Source organism: Patella vulgata, chromosome 7, assembly GCF_932274485.2.
Source record: "Patella vulgata chromosome 7, xgPatVulg1.2, whole genome shotgun sequence".
NCBI lineage: Eukaryota > Metazoa > Mollusca > Gastropoda > Patellidae > Patella > Patella vulgata.
In genome coordinates this window covers 48,744,319-48,753,239 of record NC_065885.2, presented here as the reverse complement: position 1 = coordinate 48,753,239, position 8,921 = coordinate 48,744,319, and the positions used below count along the sequence as shown (strand labels likewise).

General features: G+C 35.4%; 1 protein-coding gene across 1 annotated transcript in view; it reads left to right on the top strand.

The window, feature by feature from the left end:
• The first annotated feature begins 1,021 nt into the window (after positions 1 to 1,021).
• Positions 1,022 to 8,921, top strand: part of LOC126827949 (hepatocyte growth factor receptor) — a 45,240-nt gene continuing 37,340 nt past the window's right edge. Inside the window, exon 1 of the mRNA XM_056102408.1 lies at positions 1,022 to 1,156. The gene's annotated coding sequence lies outside the window, so the exon portion shown is untranslated. The remainder of the gene's footprint in view (positions 1,157 to 8,921) is intronic.

Sequence of the window (8,921 nt, the reverse complement as noted above, 5' to 3'; positions counted from 1 at the left end):
TTAAATTTTCAAAATTTTTCTTGGGAAGGATGAGGCCCCCATCCCCGTGGACTAAACGATTGATTGCTTATTTGGAATTCAAGCAGTGGACAGACTAGCCAAATTGCGACCATTTCTTCAAACAATCACAGGATTTCTTGATATGAGAGATGATTGGCTAATGAATTCTACAATCGTGCAAATCATTTTCCAAGTAGCGGACACACTAGGCTAATATATCACAGTGGACAGTGGACACACCAGGCGAAATTTAGTGCCGATTGATTTGGCCGACCGATTCAACCAAATCATTCAGATAGTGTGTCCCCCACTTCGGGTCAGCCACCTAAGTTAGGTTATATTGGACCACATTGAAGTTGCTGGAATAGCAGGAACATGGGCTTGCGGATATTAACTGTTCAAAATTTTCTCCTGACAGACCTGTCTCCATAGACTAAACTTATAATGCAGTACCGCTGCCCTAAACCAGGATTAGCACACCTTCGAGATTTAGTCTTGATTGTCAAATACCGTTGCTACTATAAGAACTAATCCAAAACTTCAAACACTGAAGGAAATTTTCAATATATTCATTTTTCAGTATCTGTTTTGGAACTATTTTGGCTATAATGTCCTGCTCTTTATCTAAATTTTACATAATGCATCTTTACGCACTGATATTCAGCATCAAGGGCAATATTGATAACATTTATTGTGGTTCACAAAATGGTAAACTGCCCGCTGACAATTTTTTTTTATCAAAGCCATCTTCATTAGCCCAGTTAGTGCAGACAAATAGAAAGTTAAACCCCATTTTATTTCATTTTATCAAGTTCATAGAATAAAGCTACAGGTTAAGATATGTTTTGTTGCCTGAAGGTTATGTAGCCTGTTCATTTGTTCTGTAGTGGGTATAGTCCTTCATATTATGGGAATAGGTCAATTAGGTCAAATGAACATATTTCTTGATAACTGATAAAGTGCAGTATGAGTAATATCATCAACCAAGAAGGAAGTAGTTTATAAACTAATCATCTCTATGTTTAAAGAGAGATACCGGTACATATGCTTGTTGCTATTTACGGATGCTGTGTTTGTACTCGAATTGTTTTAGTAGAGAAAAATACATATTTAGCTGTCATGTTGTAAATCAGTGACTTAGATTTACAATAAACTGGTGAGTGTGTAAGGTTATTTTGAAATTTAGTAGTAAAATTTGTTAATTAAAAAGACTACTGAGAGTGGCAATTTCGCTTCCTACTTAGATCTTTGTCTCGATTTTGACAATTGCCATAAACTTAGTATTAAATTATATTATAAACTTGATGACAAAACCGTCGATAACCACGCATATCAGAATGTAACTTCCTGGATTATGGCCCCTGATTGTTCTAAAGATCGCGTTTTTAGCTTGTGGTTCCTCTAGAAGTCCCAATTTGGATTCAATTTTAATATATCACCGTTACACCTCAATGAAGGTTAAGTTCGAATTTCATAAAAATCTGACCGAAACTGCTGGACAAAATGGCCACTCCTTGTACGCAAATAGTCTAAAAATATGTAATACCAAGGTTGTGGACCCTCTAGAAGTCACAATTTTTATTCTATTTTGATAAAACTTGAAATGTATGTTTATATCACAAAGATCATGGTTACTCTCAATAATCACGCATATCGAACGTAACTTTCTGCATTACGGCCCCTGATTTTAGCTTGTAAACCCTCTAAAAATCAAAATTTGTAATCAATTTTAAAAAACGTTTAAGTATATCACTGTTAAACCTCAGTTAAGGTTGAGTTTAAATTTCGTAAAAAATTGACCGAAATTGTTGACAAAATGGCCACTCGGTGTACCGAATAGTCTAAAAGTATGTAATACCAAAGTCACAGTTTTTACTTAATTTTGAGGAAACTTGAAATCTTTGTTTATAACCCAACGATCTCGTTTCCTTTCGATAATCGCGCATATCGGACCAGAGTTTCCTGGATTATGGCCCCTAAATTGTACGAAAAATCTCTAGGGATCACAATTTTTATCAGATTTAAAAATACTGTTTAAATCAGATCAAAACTGTTTGACGAAATGGCTGCTACTTGTATGCAAATAGTGTAAAAGTATGTTATACCAAGGTCATGGACCCTCTAGAAGTCAAAGTTTTTATTCGATCTTGATGAAACTTAAAATATATCTTGGTTCCATTCGATATTCTTGCATATCAGACCGTAACTTGATTATGGCCCCTGCCTGATTGTACAAAAAATCGTGTTTTTGTTTAGTTTGTTCTCTGTCCATCTCTTGCAAAATGTGGGTGTATCTTGCCTGGCAACCGCTGGTTCTTTACATTATACGTGAAAGTCAAAGTCATCCCAACTCAGCTTTTCAACAGGGTATCTTTGAGATAAGTGAGTTGAAGTATATGAATCAAATGTCTAAATGTAAAGATATTGGTAATAATAGTAATTATACCCATACTTTTTCTCGACACTTTGAAGAAAATGGGAGGGTATACACCAATACAGGCCACTTTTCACGGCCACTTTTTGCGATGAGATAATTGGGGGGCTCTAAATGGGAAACTTTGATAAATTTGTGAAATGAAAAATGCTTTTGAAATTGGGAAAAATAGAAAAAATCTCTATTTCTCGAAAAAGTATTTAGTATAAGTCAGTTATATACCTTGTTTTCTCGGTGTATGGGTTGATACACCGTCTCTTTTTTGAGTGGAGATCTCCTCGGTTTCGCCTCGGAGCCCCACTCAAAAAAGAGACGGTGTATCAACCCATACACCTTGAAAACAAGGTATATAGCTATTACCTAAACATGTGACTCAAATACTATCTGACTTCCTGATATCACAGAAACAATGTATCAGTTTGGTAAAATAATAGCCCTGTTGATGCAGAATAGTAGGATATTAAACTCCATTTGATTTACAGGCTGAATATAACCATTTTTATTCACTCAAATATATCTGGTATTTGTCCTTTAAACCATGTGTTCATGTATGCATAATATGAGTCTATAATTGTTACTATAATTATCTAACTAAATGACAATCATTTCATTAGATACATAGTTTGTTGTGTGTGGATATCTGATAATTATTTATATTGTCAAGCCCTACTGCTAATATAGTTAATAATACAACGGTTTAAAAAATGTCTAGCTAGATGTAGCCTAACTATTAATTATACACTGAAATGAAACTGTTTCTTATAAAAACAGTACCAAAGCAAAGTATTGTAACCAGCTTAGGTTCTTTTTGCTGTTGATAGGGTGACCCGTGCACCGTACAGAAAGTTGGTCTCGACACGGCAAATGTACACGCTTCAGTGGCTTATCTTGAAGTGATTTCTCGCATACACTACGCACTATGATAACACTCAGCGGAGGAGTCTATGATACTATAAATAGCCATCGCACGTGCAATTCGCTACACATCTATCAACTATTACAGCCGTAAAAAATCTATTGTTGACAATTCTGAATAGCAGTAATATTTAGCTTATTGGTTATTATAGCAGCTTTAGAAATTACGCTTGTTTTATTTTTTAAATTGCTTTATCATTAACTGTATCATTAGGATCAGCATCTTTTGGTTTAGTATAAATAATATCTCTGAAATTAAATACTTGCGTTGGGCAAGAACATGATACTAGCAGTAGTTTCATTATACTTTTACAAGGTTCTTAAAACAATTGTTGAGTTGCCCAACGTGCGTGTTTCTAAATTCAATTTATTGTTTCAGCTTTCTGTTATGTTTTGTAAAATAGTAGTCTTGATTATCCCGGCCTGTTAATCAAACGTAGAATGGTCGGTGGACGGGTTAAGCGAGACAACTTTCAAAACCAGAGCACGTAACCTAATTTTTACTCATGTGTGCTCGGATGTTATGGCTGACACTCGGAACCATCTTTCAGTGTATTATTTATGGATGATTAAATGGTCAGCATGACCGTTTATTTAGTGACTATAAATGTTTGAAGCTGATTTAAGGCTTGGTGTATATATAGATATTGTGGTGTAATTGGCAAATTTTCAACATGGCTTATTATATTTTTTTGCACTTTTACGAATGGTCCAGGGCCATAACCAGCTCAGAGCAACGATGGGGGCGAGAAGTGTTCTCAGGGGTGCTGTAAAATTGATGGACAAGGTATATCTATTTTCTTATGGTCGAATATTTTGTCACATGGGGGTGGGGAGGGGCGAAACTTTTTGCGGGGGGGGGGGCTTGGCCCCACTTGCACTCCCCCCTAGTTACGGGCCTGGAATGGTCGGGGTTTCTTTAACGATAATAGATTTGATGGGGGTAGGGGTAGACTTTTGGTTCTTGTTCTTTGGTGCTGAACAAAACTTGAAAATCATTACTATCATCTGAAAGAGTAATGGGTGACTAGGTCATATTTTTGGTCAAAACTTTTAAATTAAAGGGTAATTTGTTAATTAACTTCGGAATCCTTATTTTAAAAACACAGATTTTGAGTTTGAATAATCCATTGCAACAGATTAATATAGTTATTATATTTAGACAGTAATAAAATATGATTTATTCCATATAAAGAGTCCACCAAGAAACTTAAAATCATAGTGTTTATGTTATTTTACAAAATTCCAAATGTTCTAAATGCTACAATTATATTCAAATGAGTAAATTTAACCAACAAATTGGTTTTAAATATCACCATTTGATATATTGCCATTGCAGCATCCGGCATAATATTTCGGTGTCAGCATATGGAAAAGCGTTGATGAAGAACGAGGCTGGACACATTAAGGACTTGTTTTGCTCTAACAAAAATCTTGGTATATTACTTTTAGAGGTGGCCAGATCATTCTGTTGATAAAGAACGGTAGCCATGGAATGTGTAGTATTTTTACCATTAAGAGTCTCTTCAATTTGGTCAAAATGTCAGTCACCGAATCTCTCATAGCAGCTCCTTCAGAAGTAACAGGTCTTCTATATTTAATTGTTCGCATAATAGTGGCGATAGGAAGTGTTTGACTTCAGCATATGTCCAAGAGCATGCAAAGTCACGGTGCATTTGGAGATTGTATGCGACTGGAACATATTAGCTGGTATCCAAAATTTCAGTACAACTTGACGCCTTCTTGTTGGATATTATGTTGGTTAACAAGCATTAAAGTTTCCAAGACCAAGTGGAACGAAATCTTTACATAGTGTTAATGTAACACTATTAGTGATAACGGAATATCAGTTTTGTAAATATAAAATTTATTTACTTACACCAGGAACAAGAATATAAAACAGGAACATAAATAAAACAGGAACTAAACTACATGAGGAATATAACAATAACATTAACATGGTATGTTAAGACAACCATTAGATGTCATATCAATATTATGGTAAGCCATAATTAATTAAACCATAGAAAGGTAAATATAAGGCCTCGACAGACCGTGGTGACAGTATCAACAAGACATTAAAATCAGTGGCATCTGCACAATGGAAACCCTAGCAAACAGGTAGCACATTTTCATTGTAACTGTGTTTGTAAGCAAATTTTCAAAAACTCACAAAGATATTAGGCTATTTCACCTCATGAACAAAATGTGGTGAAGATCAAAGGTGAATCATTATTCTACACAACACAGAAGAAAACAAGGCATGTGTCATACCTGGTGTGAAAATTCTTTTCTGCATGCTTTTGTAAGCTATTGCTGTCAGTGATAATTCCTTCTGGTCAGGGGCGTAAGTGTGGGGGGTGGGTAGCAAAAAAAATATTCAGTCTCAAAATAAGTGCAGTCGGTCTCAAAATTATGCATCTGTGATGAAATGAATTAATATGGTAAACAAACAATGCCAAAATAGAAGGGAAAAATCCCAAACACTTAATATATGTATGAAGATATCTGTGTAATGCTCAAATTAGTAAAAACTGTTATGTCTTGAGTAATGAAACAGGAACTCCTCAATGAACTATTGCGTATGAGCTTGACCTGACGGACACGATTTATCTTGACAAAATCGCAGATCGGTGGTCAAACTTGACTAAGCGTAGACGCTTGATGAAAATATGAGGACATACATGTAGTCATATCTTTGCAAATTTATGTATATTCACCACAACAATATATCAAAGATATAGGGCCAGGTAAATGATGAAATTATCACTTTCATATATAAGTTGTCATAGATTTACAGTAACTTGAACGTTTTTGCAAAATTCTTAATAAATAACATGAATTTCCATGCTTAGTACTCAATTTTAATCATGTTATAAGTGTTTTCTGGCCATCCGAATCCCGCCAAATCCAGGAAATGGCATTTCAGGGGTTCTAGATTCAAAAATTTCTCCAGGTGCCCCCCCCTTAGAAACCTTGCACCTATGGTGCATGGCTCGCGGCTGCGTCACTTGTATTAGGTGTCCTGTGCATCAGTCGGTCACATATTTGCTAAACACCCCCAAACAAAATTAATATGTATACCCTTGATTCTGGTCTAGTCTACTATGTTTTGCAGTAGGAAATATTACTTAAAGGTCACAGGGAAAGGTTATAATGGCAACAAGCCATATGGAAAAATTAATAAACCTATTCTAATAACAGGAGCAAGTTATTCTTTGAAAGCAGGGTCTGTATTCAAAGGTTTTCTAAAAGTTAAGTAAAAATACTTAATTTTTCCACTTTACTGACTGTATTACCTTAAATCGGTATTTAAAGGTTATATTTTACATATACTGGGCTATGTGAAAAACTTAACTGCACATTCGCCAAATAGCATAAATTTCAATTTATGGAATACCCTTCACTGCCAAAAATCACAAATTTCTAACATCGTAAGCAAGTTATGCCCCCTTAAGAGCATCACTATACTCTATTAAATTCTTAGTTTACATTACTAGGAAAATGTTTGTCGAAATATTATATTGTAACACATGGAAATAGTAGGATTATAATTTATCATAAATTATGGTAGTGTGCATCCTTTGCCGTAACAGCTGTTTTCGTAGACTTTTATTTTCAAAATTCCATATCAATAGTGGTAGTATAATGATGGATATTGTAAACTTTAATTTTTATACGCCCACATTTTCATGTGGACCTATATATTGTCGTCGCCCCTGTCCGTCCGGACGTCCACAATTTGTTTGTGGACACTCTACAGGTCACAATTCTTATCCGATTTTGACGAAACTTGAAATATAGATTTATCCCCAAAAGATCTTGGCTGCTTTCGATATTGGCATGTATCAAATCGAAACTTCATGGATTATGGCCCCTGTTTGTACGAAAAATCACGTTTTTAGCTTGTGGACACTATAGAGGTCACAATTTTTATCCGATTTTGTTGAAACTTGAAATGTAAGTTGATAACACAAAGATCTCGGTTCCTTTCGATATTCGCGCATATCGGACCGTAACTTCCTGAATTATGGCCCCTGATTGTACGAACAATCACGTTTTTAGCTTGTGGGCCCTATAGAGGTCATAATTTTTATCCGATTTAAAAAACCGTATTATTATGTCACCGTTACACCCTAAGGATGGCTGAGTTCGAATTTCGTGAAAATCGACCCAAAACTGACAGACAAAATGGCCGCCCTTCGTTCTCAAATAGTGTAAAAATATGGTATATCAATGTTGTGGACCCTATATAGGTCACAATTTTAATCCGATTTTGTTGAAACTTGAAATGTAAGTTTAAAACCCAAAGATCTCGGTTCCTTTTGCTATATTCCCGCATATCGGACCATAACTTCCTGAATTATGGCCCCTGATTGTACGAAAAATCATGTTTTTTGTTTGTGGACCCGATAGAGGTCATAATTTTTATCCGATTTAAAAAAACGTATTATTATATTACTGTTACACCCTAAGGACGGCTGAGTTCGAATTTTGTGAAAATGGGCCCAAAATTGACAGACAAAATGGCCGCTGTTCGTTCTCAAATTGCGTAAAAATATGGTAAATCAAGATTGTGGACCCTATAGAGGTCACAATTTTTATACGCCCACATTTTGTTGAAACTTGAAATGTAAGTTTATAACCCAAAGATCTCGGTTCCTTTCGATATTCGCGCATATCGGACCGTAACTTCCTGAATTATGGCCCCTGATTGTACGAAAAATCGCGTTTTTAGGTTGTGGACCCTATAGAGGTCATAATTTTTATCCAATTTAAAAACCGTATTATTATATCACCGTTGCACCCTAAGGAGGGCTGAGTTCACCGAGATCTTTGGGTTATAAAATTACATTTCAAGTTTCAACAAAATCGGATAAAAATTGTGACCTCTATAGGGTCCACAACCTTGATATACCATATTTTTACGTTATTTGAGAACGAACGGCGGGCATTTTGTCTATCAATATTTGGACGATTTTCATGAAATTCGACCTCAGCTGTTTTTAGGGTGAAACGGTGATATAATAATACGTTTTTTGAAATCGGATAAAAATTATGACCTCTATAGGGTTCACAAGCTAAAAACGCGATTTTTCGTACAATCATGGGCCATAATTCAGGAAGTTAAGGTCCGATATGCGCGAATATCGAAAGGAACCGAGATCTTTGGGTTATAAAATTACATTTCAAGTTTCAACAAAATCGGATAAAAATTGTGACCTCTATGGGGTCCACAACCTTGATATACCATATTTTTACGCTATTTGAGAACGAACGGCGGGCATTTTGTCTGTCAATTTTGGGCCGATTTTCACAAAATTCGAACTCAGTCGACCCTAGGGTGTAACGGTGATATAATAATACGTTTTTTTATATCGGATAAAAATTATGACCTCTATAGGGTCCACAAGCTAAAAACGTAATTTTTCCTACAATCAGGGGCCATAATTCAGGAAGTTACGGGCTGATATGCGCGAATATCGAAAGGATCCATGATCTTTGGGTTATAAACTTACATTTCAAGTTTCAACAAAATCGTATAAAAATTGTGACCTCTTTAGGGTCCACA